This window comes from Molossus molossus, unplaced genomic scaffold (assembly GCF_014108415.1).
Source record: "Molossus molossus isolate mMolMol1 unplaced genomic scaffold, mMolMol1.p scaffold_m16_p_22, whole genome shotgun sequence".
Classification (NCBI taxonomy): domain Eukaryota; kingdom Metazoa; phylum Chordata; class Mammalia; order Chiroptera; family Molossidae; genus Molossus; species Molossus molossus.
In genome coordinates, this window is record NW_023425358.1 from 31,932,737 (window position 1) to 31,949,639 (window position 16,903).

Genomic DNA, 16,903 nt, shown 5'->3' on the forward strand with positions numbered 1-16,903 from the left:
CAGGAACGCTCTCTCCCTGGACCTTCCCGTGGCTGGCTCGGTTGTCTCAGCCTAAATGTCACTTTCTGAGGCCTAAATCTGAAGCAGGTCCCCATCCCCTGTCGCTCTCCATCAATCACCCGAGTTGGTTAACTTTGAAGCCGTGGTCCCAGAATAATTTATTTACGTCTTATCATCTGTCTTCGTGACTAGAAGATGAGCTTCGTGAGAGCCTGGAGCGCATCTACCCCATCCCTGCAGTGGCCTCACAGCCGAGCCCAGTGTCTGACACATAGTAGGTGCTCAGTAAACACGAATTGCATGCATGGTTCAAATGAGTTTCAGAAAGCGCCCTGGTGATTTTGCTGCACCCGGACGTGGGTGTCTAGGAATCAGTGGTCTGGATGGCTCGCCGTTGGAATGCCCTCTACACCTCATCAACATTTTCTTGAACACCCCCAGTGATGGGAGGCTCATTCCCTTTTGCAGCAGTCCTGATAGTTGGTAAGATTGGCCATCTATAGATGCTAAATCTGCCTCCCCATAGCGTCCACCCGCTAGCCCTATTCCACCCTCAAGACCCCACCGGACAGACTTAATTCCTCCATCCAACGCAGCCTCCAAAACCCTGCAGGTCTTCAGGCCACACCTCCCCAGGCCCTTCAACAATCCCATTTCTGAGCCTCACTTCTCCTAAGGGAGGACCGGGGTTTATCTGGAGTAAGCCTGTTCTGGATTAGACGCCTCCCATTTATTATCCTCTGTCATCTGGTTTGTCTCCAAAAGGTTCCACCGTGAACTTGGAACCCTTCCATAATCAGAGGGAAAAGTATTTAAGAAGCAACCCTCTCTAGCCATTTCTGAGAGATTTGCCTCCTCCCGCATCCGCCCTCCCCCCAAACAAATGAAAACAAGTTTCTTTACGGTCTAGGAAGATATTAGGTAATGAGGAGTGGAAGTCACAGAAAATACAGAGCTGAAAGGACTTTTCTTCAAGGCGTCGATAGTCTGGTTCCAAAGAAAAGCAAATCCGCGTCCTGGTTCATGGGGTCCCCGGGGGGCGGGGCACAGGCCTGAGGGACTGTCTTTCTGACAAACCTCAGACCAGCCTGAGCAATCAGACACGCAGTTCTGCAAAAGATGGAGCTAGAGACCGTGGCTTTCAACTCGGGATTTTTCAGCACCAAGTCCTGGCTGTGTTGGTTGGAAGAAGCATATTGATCAGAATGGGACTCGGTATAACCTTGCTGAGCATTGGAAGTTGTTCCTGGGGGTGGGGCTAGCACCTCAGCCCCCAGAAACCCTGAAGACCAGTTCTTGGGTCTTGGAGTGAGGGATGCTTGGAGGCTACACAGAGGTCTCCTGGGGAGGACTCCAGAAAACAGCTGTCCTTACCCCAGGCCATTTGCTGGTGCTTTTTACCAAGTCTCTAAGAGGGGAGAATCAGCTTTGGTCAGTATGCTCGGAGAAGCTACTAGAATGGCGGCTTGTCAGGCAGTAGAGAGGGTCACCCTCAGGAGCTCCAGGGAGGGGCCAGAGGAGAGCTGCCCAACCTCCGTCTGACCTCCCACCAGGCCTCCCGATGGCCAAACCCAACTGGCAGTCAGCGGGAAGAGAGCCCAGGGATGTCATCCGTAACAGGCGAGCTTCTAGGAACCCAGAGCAGTGGAGGATGCTGGAGAGTGAAGCTAGAGTGGCGAGAAGACACCCCACTTCCTAGCCCTGTCCTTAACATAGTGCCTAGCACATAGCCGGAGCTCCACGGCCATTGGGCGAAGGAATGAGTGAGCAACCCTGATCCAGCCTGGTCTAGTGACCTTGCATTTTTCTGCCTTTGAATGTTTGTTTATACGAGCCTCTTCTCCCTAGAATGCTTCTTGCTTTCTCTCTAAGTCATACCCCATCCTTCATGGCACAGCTCAAAGCCAAATCCTCCCTTTATGCGGAATGAAAGGATCCGGACACAAAAGAATGCGCACCGTATGATTCCGTGTATGTAAAGGTGTCGAAAGCACAGATTTGTCCACCGTGACCAAGAGCAGATCTGTGGTTGCTTGGGGGTGGGGGCAGGGGAGGACAGAGAAAGGGGGATTACAAAGGGACACGAGGTGACTTTTACGGACGTTGGGTATGTGTGCTATTTTGATTGTGATGAGGGTTTCACAGGTATCTACATACATCAAAACTCATCAAATGGTACCCTTTAAATACAGGCAGTTTATTCCACATCAATTATATTTGAATAAAGCTTGACCCCAAAGAACGAATTCCGCACAAAATCTGCAGATTCCCCACCTCCTAAAAATGCATTATCAATGGTTGTCAGCGTTCTTACATTCGCTCACTCAGTAACTGTTTATTGAGCATCTACTATGAGCCGCACACTGGGCTGGATGTGAAGGCCAAGCCCCAGCCCACCATCAGCTCAGAGCCCCCGCCCCCCGGGAAATAGACAAGCGACTGTGGGAGTGTGGAAGGTTTCCTGAGGAAACGTCTCTGCGGAGACCTGAGGGCAACACAGGCAGGTACAGTCGGGGAGGAAGCAGAGCTCAGAGAAAGGGCTCAGGGGAGAGCACTGGTTGGCAAATTCAGTCAGCGCCCGGCGGTTGGACTGTCGGGGGAGAGGAGGTAAGAGATGGGATGGGGCCTTGGAAAGCAGTGAAGGGGTTCGGGTTTTGTCCTGCAGCCGTGGGGAGCACCCGGAAGAGCTGGAGTACGGGAGTAACCTCGCCACTTGTTCTACATCCACGTGGCTCAGGCTGGGACGTGGAGGATGAATTGGGGAAAGGATGGCCGCGTCCGGTCATCAATGGCTCTGGCCTAACCTAAGGCACGGCCAGGGGTAAGTGACGGACTTGAAAGAGGGACTCCGCAGGATTCGGGAGGGATTTGAGTGGAGGGAGAGAGGAGCCAGTGTGGCTTCTGGTCAGGCAGCGGGTGGACGGCGGTGCCCAGTGGACAGCGGTGCCGGGGGAGCAGCCGGGTGGACGGCGGTGCCCAGTGGACAGCGGTGCCGGGGGAGCAGCCGCTGGAGGAGGCAGAAAGGTGAGGATGTAGTACTGACCATGCTGAGTCTGAGGAGTCTCTCGGGCCCCCGGCAGTCTGTTCGGTGAGTAGCGGGCGGCCGGAGCCGACCCTCAGGAGCCAGGTCTCAGAGGCCTCTCCTATGAGATGCTGAAGATCTTCGCATCCCAGCACACTGCACTCAGGGCCTGACACACACGTCCCTCCCAACATGTGTTTGTTGACTCATTGCTGAGTTCTCTCTCCTGACTTGTACACGTAAGCGCAGGCTCAGGGGACAGCTATTTATTTGTTGGTGAGGTTTCCATCCCTGCTGGTCCGAGCTCCAGGCGAAGGAAGTGACAGAGAACAATCCTAACTTCCACTGGGTCAACCCCACCAAGCCCTCCTTGAGAAGAGTAGACCTCTGGTTGGCCTCCCTTCTTTATGACCACTTTGCCCTCAGAAGGACAAAACTCTCTGTCTGCCAAAATTTAACCATTACACTCCAGATAGTTTCAACACCGTTCCCCAGGAAGCTCTGACCCATGCAAATTAGGCTGGGGACTCACACTTCCCAATTCAGATTGAGGGGTGCAACAGAAAGGTTCAGTAACTTCCCCAAGGCCACACAGCAAGTCCAAATGCAGAACCTGGCCTCCTGACGTCGAGTGGGGCTTGTCCCCAACACCCGCCAATCTTCCCTCTGCCTCCACTCTCCCGAGTTTATTTCAGGACCCTGAGGGTCTCAGATGAGCAAACCCGTGAGGAATATAGCAGGGTAAAACTAGGGAAGGGCAGGCAGGGTGCTCTTTCATTGGAGTAGAGGTCGGAATTCCTCCTCTCCCGGTTTCTCAGGGTCTCTAGGGAACACGTACAGTCAGCAGTTACTCGATTTATCTGTCCCGATGAGCCTGGTCACCGCACACACTTTTATCCCGGGGCACTTTGTATCTTTTCCTGGTTTCATATTTAATCTTCTCCATGGAACCCCTGGGCAAGAAATGGGTCTGATTCATCTTCCTGTGTCCCGGCCCCTCACCAAGTGGCTGGATGGCGGAGGAAGCTCAATAAAGGTCTGCTGATTCATTGTGATCCTTCGACGAGGTGGAAAGGAGGGATCGCTGGAGGGGGAGGAGCAAGCCATTGACTGAATAATGCCCATGGCCCTGAATTGCCCTCTGGGAATCTGGGTTTCTATTCCTGCCCCCTTTGCCACCACGTGGGAAATACCAAGGCAGCCATCTGCTCCGGGCCTCAGATGTCTGTAAGATGGAAGTAACGATAGAAGAGAGGGCTCGAGATGTAGGCAATCAGAATTCACATGAAAAGAATCACTCTTGTCATCAAGTCGGGGGCGGTGGGGGGGGGCTGGGGGGGCACTCGGCTGCTTTCTCCTCTTTCCTCTCTGCACACTGTCGAGATCAGAGCCAGAAAGGGCTGCCACCGTCGACAGCGGAGAATGCTTGGTTCAGATAAGCACACCCCGGTCAAGTCCATGAGGGGGTGAGGTGGCTGACCCACCAGCTCTACTTCACATACCAGAGAGGCAGAGTAACTCCCCCAAGCTCACACAGCAAGGGCGTTGCAGAGTTAGGCAGAGTTGGGGAGAATCGAAGGAAAGCATCTCTGTTGGAAAGGTGTGTTGGTGAGTTCTCCTCGGACATCTCCAGATTCCATCTCGCCTTCGTAAGTTACGGGCTGGGAAATCCCAGAGGTGCCCTACACCGGCTGACCCGATGTGCAAAGGAAGGACAGCGCTTTGCACACGTCAAAGTTATAAACACCACCCCCAGGCCCAGCACAGGCCCCGCCCCACAGGGGGCGCTCAGCACTGTATTGTTCTGTTCGAAGGGCCCAGGGGAGGTTCTGGAATCCTGAGGTTTCCCGGGACTGGAGGCCGTGTGGCAGACCTGTCTCTAGGTCAGTGGTTCTCAGGCGGGGATGACTTGGGACCCCAGGGGCCATTTGGCAACATCTAGAGATATTTGGGGTTGTCACTCCTGGGGTGAGAGCAGGGCCACTGGCATTAGAGGGTAGAGGCTGGAGGTGTGGCTAAACATCCTCCTGTACACAGGAAAGTCCTCCGGCAAAGAATTACCCAGCCCCGAAGGTTCACGTCCTATGGGTTCAAAGCTCCTCTAGGTGGATCTACCATGCCCTGGCCGGGTAGCTCCGTTGGTTAGAGCGTCGTCAGGTTCGATCCCCGGTCAGGGCACTCATAAGAATTAACCGGTGAATGCATAAATAAGTGGAACAACACATCTAGGTTTCTCTCCTGCTCCCCCCCACTTCCTCTTTCTGTAAAATCAATTTAAAAAACCATTTTTAATGGATGGATCTATCAACAGATGAGTTGCAACCAGGGATTGTTACAGATAACAAGGAACAGAATGCTAGGGGGTGCCCTGGCTGTCCATCTACTCATTCAAAACCCCTGTATCAACACCTTCCTCTAGAAGAAAATCATGAGAAGGCGTGGGTAAGGGAGAGTCAGGGATCAACGCGGCCCAGCGCCGACCCGCCAAGCCCACCGCCTCCCGGGGTCTCCGGGCAGGACAGGCAGCACCCGGGTGGGAAATGGGGGGTATACGCAGTCAGCCAGGGAGAGGAGGACCCAGAGTGAAAGAAGGGAGACACCATCCCACCGCAGCTTCATTACTACGTGCTCTCTGCAACTTGGGGTCCGTGAGATGCACCTGTCTGGGGAACCACGTTGAGAGAAGTGTGTCTTTCGAGGGCTGGGCCCTGTTCTAAGTATCGGCTCCCAACTAACGCGTGTGCACACTTCACACAAGGCGCTCGGAGACAGCCCCTATGTGGCAATGTTTGTTTACAATCACATAGAAAAATGTACATCAGCATCACGGTCAGGGATTCACACGGAGTCACCGGGTCCAGGTACAAGTCCGGCGGGCTCTGACACTCACCAGCTGTGCGCCTTCCCCTGCCTCGGTGTCTCCGTCTGTACAATGGGGCCACTAGCAGTCACAAGAAGAGATGTTTTACGTGCGTCATCTCACCGCACAGCAGTGTCAGGCGCCTAGGAAGACGCGATGGCGTTTTTGATGCTGACGGATTAGGGAGCAATCGTGACCTTCGCGAAAGGATCCGCCAAGAGAATTATCTTAACGTCACATTTCTGGAGTGTGTTTGACACCTTGGTGACACTGCCTGTGGCACGTCTTGTAGATCACTTCTGTTGTATAAAGGATGGTTCCCCTGGAGGGTGACAGTGACCACCCACTGTGTGCCAGATAAGGCCTCTGGGAACCAGTTCTGTCTGAAGCTGGACCAGCCCCAGCCCTGAGGCTGGATATTGGAAGGTCCTTTAATGGCCCCAAGCACATAGTTATTTACCCCTTTCTCCAATAGGATGAGCCTCACCTTCCTACTCTATCTGTCCCAGGGCCCAACAAGGAGACACTTGTCTCTGTGAAGAGTAAAGAAAGTACTGCCTGTTCACCCCACCCTCCCCTCCAAATGAGGCCCAGTAACAGCAGCTCACTGCTGGAAAACAGGGTGCATCCTAGTTTCTCAGTCATCCCCCCAAATGCTCCAGGCAATCCTACGAGGCAGGCACAGTTTACTGCTCCATTTTACAGACAGAGAGACTGAGGCTCAGAGAAGCTGAGCATGCCTGGCTGCCATGACTGAGCTGGGACTCTAAGTCAGGATCTCTGACGTCAGAGCCCCCTTCTGCCTTGTTGGAGAACAGCAGAGCTCCTGAAGGAGAGAATGAGATCTTAAAAGTGAGTCTCATCTTCCTCTCTCCGCGTCTCTGCCTCTCAGCACCATCGCCTCCCCCACCCACCCCCTAACATACTCTGATCCCCATTTCTTCTCCTATACTAAGCTCTGACCCAAATAAAACAATTCCTCATGGCCACTCTGTAAGACAGGTACACTACGTCTGTCTCTATTTCACAGGTGAGGGAACTGAGGAACAGAGAGGCTAAGTGGCTTGCCCTGTATCACACAGCTGATACGTGATGGGGTCAGATTCCAGCCTGGGGGAATTGGGCTGAATGTTTACCATCACACTGTATTACTTTCCCTACATGTGGGACTGGCTAGATTTTTTTTTTTAATCGTAATTTAGATGTCTTACTGATTTGCTCTTTTTTCATTATCACCCTTTCATTTGGACCCAACATGAACAAATAAAAATCACTCTCTGAGGCATAGACTCCTTTCTCCAACCCAGTTGGATCCTGTATCTAGCTTGCAGAATCCACCTAACTAATACTGCACCCTCTCGAGGTTCTGGGAACCCACCCAGCCAGCTGGTCCATTTGCAGGGCCCAGAAGATAGGCAGACAAGGTTCAGTCCCTTCTCAGTGTTGCCCATCCATCTCCACCCACTTCTGTAGCTCTCCCACAACCCATGGATTCATTCATTACTCAGTCAGTCAACAAAGGCATATTGAACAGCGATGGTCCAGGTACTGAGCTAGGCACTGGGGACTCAACAGTGAAAAAGACAAACACAGTCTCTGCCCTCATGGAACTGATATTTTATTAAGGAAGATAGACAACATGCACCTGAACATATAAATAAGATCATTCTAGATATTGATAAAGGCTACAGTGAAAATAGACAGAGAGGTGGACTCCAGAGTGACTGTGGATGGTGGTCAGGAAAGACTTCGTGGAGGAGTTGACATTTGCGCTGAGACCTAAGCGACAAGAGGGAGCTGATCTTGAAAGGATCTGAAGGCAGAGGGGCAAGCCAAGTGCAAAAGTCTTGAGGTGAGAAAAACTAGGTGTATGAGTGGCACAGCAGGGAGCCAATGAAGGGGGAGGGTGTTACAGAGATGGGCAGGAGCCAATCACCAAGGGCCCTGCAGTGCAGGGTGAGAAGTATGGATTTTATTCTAGAGCACTGGGGAGTTGTGGGAGGGTTAACAAGGTCTGATTTATGGTTTTGAAATATAACTTTAGTTATAATGTAGGAAATGGATTGCAGAGGAGAAGAAACAGAGACAGCAGTCAGGAGGTTATTGCTATAAAACAGATGAGTTGGTGGTGACTTAGACTAGAGTGATAATGGAGAAGAAGATGAGTCATAGATGGGTTGGAATATATTTTGGAGGCAGAGCTAACTAAACTTGCTGATGGATTGGATACAAGGCAGGAAAGAAAGGGAGTATTAAAGATGATGACTAGGTATGGACCTAGGAGACGGTCCAGGCCCCTTTTTACATTAAACTGGTCACATTTTGTGAAACACCCTCCCAACCCACAGGAAGGGAGAGTTCTCTACCCTCTTATTCTTATTTCTTGCTTTCAGATTTAGGGCTTCAACCAGCTTCCAAATCCCGACCACAGGCCATGATGGCCTGGGAATGCAAAGGGATTGTGCTAAAAAACAATTAGCAGTGTAACCACAGATATACCCCCAGTATAACCATCAGTGTGGCCCCCTGGAAAACATGGGATATTAGGGCAAGTATCGGCTCCGGTACCAATGAGATCTGGGATAGAATCACAGATCTTTACTATGTAACTATAAGCAACTTAACAAACATCTCTGAGCCTCAATTTCCTCATCTGTAAAATGGAGCCATAATGAATATCTACTACTTCTCAGAGTTGCAGTGAAGAGCAAGGACTCAAATGCACATAATGGTCACTCAATAGACGGCTTTTTAAAAAATTTCTCCTTCACCCACCCAAGGTCCGTGTTTCTCTCCGGGCCCTTTGAGGTTCTGCATTCTGAGGGGTTAAAAGGTACATGATCCGAAAGGATGGCCACTTTGGCCTTAATGAAAGATCTCAGGGTGTTTTGGTGAGAAGATAACTGTTAGAATCTGGAGAAAGTAGGTGCCATTTCTCCAACCCAAAGATGCAACAAATCACTCCAGTTTGAGAATCCTAGTTCCTCTGCCTTTTATAGGCAAATTAGCTCTAGAAAGTCCATGTGGGAAGTGAATTCACCTAGAACCCTCTCCGTAGTATTGGTAATGCTGACAACTCATCTTAGCTGACACCCCTGTGGTGGAGAGGTTTGGAGGGTGCTGAGAAAACCAAATGAAGAGGTTAGCCAAGGACATCTGAGCTCTCTGGGAGGCAGTGTATCTATGAGATGCCAGAGGGAATGTGTACAGATCTGTGTGCACTAAAATGGGTGCACCCCACCCCCACCCTGGGAAGGAGTATACGATTTTTTCCCTCACCTGCACAAACTTCTTTAGGCAAGTACTACATACAAGTGTGAGCAGAGGAATCAATGCTTGCTCATACACCATGTCAGACATCCAGATAACACTGGGCGCATTTTTAAAATAATGCATCAGATTAACCATTTTCTACCCAAACTTTCAAAAAGGAATCATTCCTCTCTTAATAATCCTAAAGATTGTTATCCTTGCAAATCTCATCTCTGCCTCAAAGGGTTAAGTCAACTTAATGTCCTTCATTTTCACCCTGGCAAAACATCTATCCACTTGTAGACAACAGCCTTAGTCTGTTCACCTTCATATTTGACTACCAGTCCTTCCTGGTTTTTATATTTTTCCACCCAAGAAGCTAAGATGCCAAGAATATGATATTCCTGAAAATAAAATTTCTAAAGCCCTCGCCTCTTTTTCAGAATAAATCAAAGGGCAGATTCATGGTGTTCGTTATTGCTTAGGTCTATTGTTTGAAGCACGAACTCCCCCTTATTTGGGAGTTCGGTGTAGCGTTTGTATCTGTTTCAGAGTACATCGGAAATAAACCTTTCTTGCATCGTTTATTTGGAAAGAAAGGAGAAGACACCGTTTTTAATCAACCGTTTTGATATATATAGAGAGAAAGATCTGTCTACAGGACACGGGTTCTCAGGAAAGACAAAAGGAGGACATAAACGCAGAAGAGGGCAAGAATCACAGCATGAAGGAAACATGGAAGAAGGGAGTCCCGAGAAGGCAGGTTCCAGGAGACCCTTGGCTCCAGCGGCGGCGCGGCGGTTTCAGCACCGCGGACAGCTCCGGCCTTTGTCTCGGCCCGAACTCCGACGCCGGAGCGCAGCCAGGCAGCGACCGCTGGCGCACTCACTGACTTTTCCGCGAAACCTGCTCAGGAAAGAAAAAGAGAGAGAAAGACCAGAAATGGGAGGTAGACGTTTTCCCGTCCTCTTCCCGCTTCGCCCGAACTCGGCCCTGATCCCATCCCACGGCATCGCGGCAGCCGATTTTAACTTGGTTTCACGAGGAACCCCACTCTGTCTACATGGCGTTGGGGGTCAGGGAGTCGTCGTGGTGAATTCTCATTAGGTTTGGAATTCGTTTCGCCACCACCACCCTAGGCCCCAGCAGCCCAGGATCTGTCCCCATTCAACGTCCAGCCTAGCCTTCAACCAAAGGAAAAAAATCGGGGGGAAGGAGGGCGGGTGTCGAACACTTCGCTGGTGCGTATCAGAGCAGTAGACATGCGAGGACGCGCAGACCGGCTGAGTTTCGTTCGCCCCAAGGTCCGCAGCACCAAATCCAAGAGACGGAAAACCGAAACTCAGAAAGGAAAGCCAAAAAGACGAGAAAGCATTTCTTTCGAGCAACCGAGGCAAAAAAGCAATGGATTCTGTTCTGATCCGAGACTATACACCCCGCCGCCCGAACTCCACAGCGTTTTTCCTCCCGTTCGCCAGGAAAAGAGTCTGGCTCCGAGTTCAGCAAGCTTCACCCGCAGAGGCTGGTCAAATCATACTTTTTTCCTGGGCCCTTCTGTATGATCCAGGATAAAAAGAATTTCTTCTCACGTTCTCCTCTGCCTGAAATCTTGCATCCGCGAAGAAGAGGGAATTGCTAGCGAGAAGCTCATTCTCCAAATTCTACTCACCCAGCCCACACACACACACAAGCCCAAGGTCAGTAAACTTGTGTGCTTTCACCAAGCTTCAGAGAAATCGCCAACCCAGGGTACGATTTGTTCTCACGAAATTCCTCTCCCAAGTGAAGCCCCAGAGTGCAGGTAGACCCGGAAAGTAAGTTTAAGAACGAGCGCCTCCCACGCAATAAAGACCCTTTCTCTGGCCCTTTGCGAAAATGTCGGGAGAACAGAAAGAGGACTCTTGCAGACCCGCCTAAAGCTTAGGGCCTCCGCACAGCCTCCGAGGCGCAGGGACATCACCGCGAACCAACCAGCCAGGAGACCCAGAGCCCAGCCCAGCCGCTGCGGGCTGATTGGTATTCGCCTCCAAAATAAATAAGATACTTAACCACCCTCCTCCAAAATAAAATCTCGAATTTTTTTCAATATGGTCTTCTGCCCTTCCACTCCTCCCCCAGGAAACCTGGAGAAGACAGGCCACCGCGCACGCAGGGCAGCTCAAAGGAGTTTTTGCCAAAGCGCCATCCCTGCTGTGGTCCCCGCAGAGCAGAAGGGCGCGCAGCGGGGTAAACATACTTGCCTTGGGTTGAAGGAGCTGGGGGTCGCCTTCCCTGGGCCCCTCCCCCCTCCCAGGGTCCGTGGCGGTGGGCGCCTGGGGGAGTGGGCGGGGCCCCCAGCCCGCTGGGCGCCTGTTCAGCCAGGCTGCAGTGTAAACCGCAGCTTTCTGACGCAGATTTCCCTTTTAACACCTTCTAAACAAAGGCTAATGAGGCCACTGCATTACTTTATCAACACACAATCATTAGCAGCGGAGAATTACACGCGCAAGCGCGCGCGCGCACACACACACACACATACACACACACTCACACCGCGCAGGCTGCCAAAGTCGGGAGAATTCTAAAGGAACCCATATTAGGCTAACAAAAAGGAGGTGGGATGTGGAGGGCGGGGGGAGGAGGTGGAAAAGAATAGAAAGGAGAGAGAGAAATGCTCTCCAGACAAAAAAAGACCAAGAGAAAAGAAAGGAAAGGGAAGCAAGATACAGACTCAAACGCAGACTAACTGGTTGGAGACGGGGTCATTAGAAAGTAAGGGGGTCCTTAATTTGGAGGTTAGGGCCCCTGGAAAGCACTCCCCATTTGGGCTCCAAAGATGGAGCAGGGTGGCAGGCAGTTCTCAGAAACAGCCCCAGGGATGACCAGCGTCAGAGACACACTCAGTGGAGCAGAGAGGTTGAGGAGCATCCCAGCGGTCCTCAGCTCACACCCTCGGAGGGTCCAGCTGCCTGGGATCTGTCTTCACTGCGCAGTGGCCAGGCAGCCCCTAGCTCGGCTGAAGTACGGGGTTTCCCTCTCTACACAAAAGCACCAGTGTTTCCCTCACAAGTTGGAGGACTAGCTTGCACCTTTGCTTCCGTCCTCCAGCCCCCCAGGGATCAGCCCCAGCCGGCACCCTCCCAGCGACTGGAGCCTGAGTTGGGCCCTGAGTTGCAGCACCTAACATCGGAATGTAACCTGCAGGACTGGCGGGGCAGCCCGATGGGTGGGACCTCTGAGCGGTGCATTCCTGGAGAGGGCGTGCAGTAGAGAGAGTGACACCCCATTCCACCTCACCCTAGCCACCGCGGGCCGTGTCTCTAAGCTGGCAAGCACTCAATAGTTCACGTACTCACTTTGGGGCTGGAGCTCCCGGAACTGTGAAGCGCAGACCAGCCACTGCCCTCCCCACCGACTCCCTCTCAGAGATGCCACGCTGGCCCCTGGTGGCTCCTAGGGCTGCCCAGCAGACTTCCAGCAGCCCCTGACACCCAGCCTGCATAAAGCTGACCACAGCCTCCTGGCCCCGTTTCCTGTCCCAAAGCCACCTGACTCAGACAGTGTCGCCCCACCCCTGTCCATTCCAACCCCACAGGCCCCTTGAAGTCCCAGCCCAAATACTAGACTGGAGTTGAGTTCAGACTCGGTCCTCCTTCCTAGCACTTGGAGGGGAGCTTGGGGAGGGAGTAAGCTTTGCCATTGTTGAATGGATGGATAGATAGGGAGGGAGGAAGGGAGGAAGGGGAAAGGGGGAAAGGGAGGAAGGAGAGAAGGAAGGGAGGAAGGAAGGGAGGGAGGGAGGAAGGGAGGGAGGGAGGGAGGGAGGGAAAGAGGGAAGGAAATAGAGGGATTCCCTGACTATTTGATTAAACGTTCCAGGTCGGGCCTGCCCAGTTACCGAGACCGTTAATTAAGCAGTGCGCAATTCAGCTGACTGGAAGGCCCTGCGCCCCGCTGAGACGTTCTACAAACCAAGCAGTCCACAGCAGAGCACGGGGGGACACGCCGGCCTCGTTGCCCCTGTCCTCCAGAATCCAAGACCGTGGGGTTCTGCCTATGCCCTGGCCCTCTTGGGGCCGCCCAAACCCAGACACCCTTCCTGCCTGGACTCGAGGCTGCCTCCAGCTGGCCGACTCCACGGGGATCCCGGACGCGCATCCACCCCATTCCACTGCCATCCCCACCCCGCGGCTTCAGCATCCTGTGCCGATGCGTTATGCCTGAGCCATTGTACCCCGCCGGCGTCCACCCAAACCAGCCTGTGCGCACCAGGTCCGGGGGCCTCCCGCAAACCCGAACTCCCTAGGGCAGGGGCTGGGGACCCGGCCTGACTGCTTGGCTCTTTGGGTTTCGCCTAATCGCGCCAAAGGAGCCGGGTCTCTGGCCTCGTGACGGCAGCCCCCACACCCGCTCCTACTCGGAGGCAGTGTCCTCGCAGCAGCGAGCAGGGCGCGGCGGCGCGGCGGGACGCTGAGTGTGTGCGCGAGGCGCGGCCTATATTTACACCCCAAACAAAATAATTACACTTTTGTCGGAGGGAGAAAGCCAGTGATTAGGAGCGGGCTCTTTGCGGCAAAACAGTTTCTCAGTGGTACACCAGTATAATTTTTCACGGCTGGCTGAAATCAAAGAGGGGAGGTAATGAATCCGGCGAGCAATTTAAATTTACAATTTGTAACGCCGCCGCCGCGCAGACCCGGCCGAGAGCGCAGCTCTGAGGCGCTCGCTGCGTTTGTTTAATGTTAACGCCGCGCTAGCTCTTTGGGGGTAGCTTGGGGAGGGAGGGGTTGCGGAGTATACTTGCGGGGGGGGGGGGGCACGGTAATGACCGAAGTCAGCAGAGGGACCGGCTGAGCTGCCCAAGATACCAAGGGGAGAAGAGGACGAGGGGTGCGCTTCCCGGGTCCCCCCCCAGTGCTGCATTCCCCAAGAACGCAGGCCACTCAGGGGTGCCTGCAGAGAGGCGATGAGAAATATTCGGCCGCCGGAAAAGCCCGCGTTTCTGCGGGCTGTAGCATCCCCTGGGCAGGAGAGTTGCCGGTGAAGAGCGGGGAGATGCAACAGACGTTTTCTTCAACCTGCGGAAAGGTCCAAACGCCCGCGACAGTCCCCACTCCGGCCAGCCGCTGCCCCGTGCTCCGCGCGGGGAGCTCGAGAAAGGCGCCCCCCAAGCCCCAGCTGAGTGCGCCGCCAAACTCCCACTCCGGGCGGATGTGTGCCTCCTCGCTGGTAATTAATTACCGAACTCAAGGGGGAATATGCAAACCGCATATTACTAACTCTACAGGGCTTAAGTGATTGGAAACAGATTATTATCTTGTTTGTCTTTTGTCTGTTTTACTTATCCCGTCGCCGTCTGTCGAGTTGTAATGTTGATACTCTTTACTCTAGAAGGAAGATTTTTATATAGTAAGTTCCATCAACATCTTGTACAAGCCACATTGCGTCTCCATGCATTACCCTGTTAAGACACAAGCGGTTTATTAGTTACATATAGGAGGGGATTTCGCTGCCTGGTCGCCATCTGTTAGCGCTGTTTGAGTGGGATGATTCGTCTAATAGTTGGTCTGCCGGCGTATTTTGGATGCTGTGTGGCCTCCAAGGTAGTGGGCTGGCAAAGGCCAAGCAGGTTCCTCGGCAGCTGGGCTGGGCAGTCGGGCTTCTAGATTGAGGCTGGGCTGTGCTGAGGCCACCAAGGTGGCTCCAGGCGGGCTGTGACCTGGACAAGAGGGGTAAACTCAGCTACGGGAGGCAGAAGACCAGACCGGGGCTTCCGGAAGGGACCTCACCTCTGGCAGTGGGACATTGGGCATTGGGTGACGCACGTGTCCAGGCTCCTGCAGCCCCAGCTCTCTGAGGCTGCCTCCTTGGCCTGGAACCACAGCTGCTGGGACCTGGCTGTGCGTCGGCATTTAAGCCCACCCAGGAGGTGAGGGCAGGTGGATCTGTCTGTGATGGAGCAGGCGCGCAGGCACTGAGTGGCTGGCAGCGTGGACAAAGCCGGGCTGGGCTGGGAAGACCAGGCAGTCCAGCTCTTCAGATATTCGGTGGGGGTTTGGGTCAAGGTGGGCTCAGTGTGCCTATTCCAGAGGTCATCAAACGGGGGGGGGGGGCTTCTAATGACTGTACGTGTCTTCCCTCAGGCACCCCCAATGCTGGGCAGTGCGTGATGAGTCAGACGCTGGGTTCGGACGCTGGATTTGGACTCCCAGCAGAGAGGCAGAGAGAAGGAAATAAAAACAGAGAGAGAAATCAAGAGAGAAAGTGACTGGGAAACAGAAGGAAAGGGAAATGAAAAGAACAGAGGCTGGACATAAGAAAGGAAAACAGGGAGCAAGACAGATGTGAGAGAACTTCGGGGAGAGGAAGACCCCAGCGAGACAAAGACAAGTAGCCAGGGCACTGCCCCACTGGGAGCCTGAGCGCCTCTCGGCCGCTCCTGCTGTCTTCTCTCAAGGCCCCTTCATGCCCCAGGAGGCAGGGCAGGCCCTGCTGGAAACTGCGGTTTCACGGGGGCCCCTGGAGCCTGGGTGACCAGGCGAGATCCATCCTGCTTATTCCTGGCCAAGCCTGGCTGTAAGCAACCACCCCGCTGTGCCGTGCAGACACCTGTCCCCCTGCAAGCTGGAGGATGGAGCAATAGCACCATCAAGCAGAAACCGCCCGACTGGGGACTCCTGTTCAGCGGCAGGGCTTGTGCGTCAATACCCCACCCGGTGACCGGCATCTGTCAGTTCCCTGTTCCCAGGCAGATTACCTCCCCAAGAGTCTGGGGAACGGTGCTAGGCCTGGACAGACTATCTGCCCCAACACAGGCATCCACAAACTCTGCCCCCCTTTAAATCCACAAAGATAAAAAGCTGTTAGGAGCACCCACACAAATATACCCCCCCCAAAACCTACAGGAATCTCATAAACAGAAATACTGCCATATGTACCAGTGCTCACATGTGTGCCGTGTGCGCGTGGTGACTGGCCCACAACACAGACCCACAAAATCTGCACCTAAAACACACCCACCCAGACTCACACACACCTGCTCACCTACAAACACACACATTCAGATTTTTAAAAGTCCTTTTTCTCATTGATGTTAGCACACCTATATACAAATAATCTTACACAAGCGCACACTCACACGCGCAAATACCCCCACATTCACCTGGCCACGAGTAAGCATATACACATAGACACAGGCCAACAAAAACAAGAGTACACACACTAATACACAAACATTAGCAGAACCATACACAGCTATGAACACGAGCACACAAAAAATACACACACCCAACCATACTCACATGACTGATTACTAACTATAAACAGGCAAAAATGCAATTCTCAAATATACAATAACAGACTCCGTAAACGCGCCCCAACACACGTGCCCAGCCAAGTCAGTGTAAACTTGGGTCCAGGGCCTTACCTCCCCTGGCAGTGGGCAGCCGACTTCGGAGAACTGGATGCAAAGTCCCGGCGGCCTTGTGGGCCTCCCTAACTTGGAGCGCCCCATCGCTGGGGTGGCCCCCTTGGAAAAGGAGGCCCACGCCTCGCCCTCCTTCCCCCCAGACCCTCACCAACACCCCCTCTCTCTACACACAACTGAGGGCACCCCCATACACACTCCCCCGACCCTTGGCACCCAGCGGAGCTGCTCTTCCCGAGCCCTGTGAGAAATCGAACTTGCACACCCATCTCACACACCCGCATGTGCAAACAGCGCCCACCCAATCACTAGCGTGCCCTGCCATGGCGGTGCGGTGCCCTCACCGACTGACCCGAGATCTTAA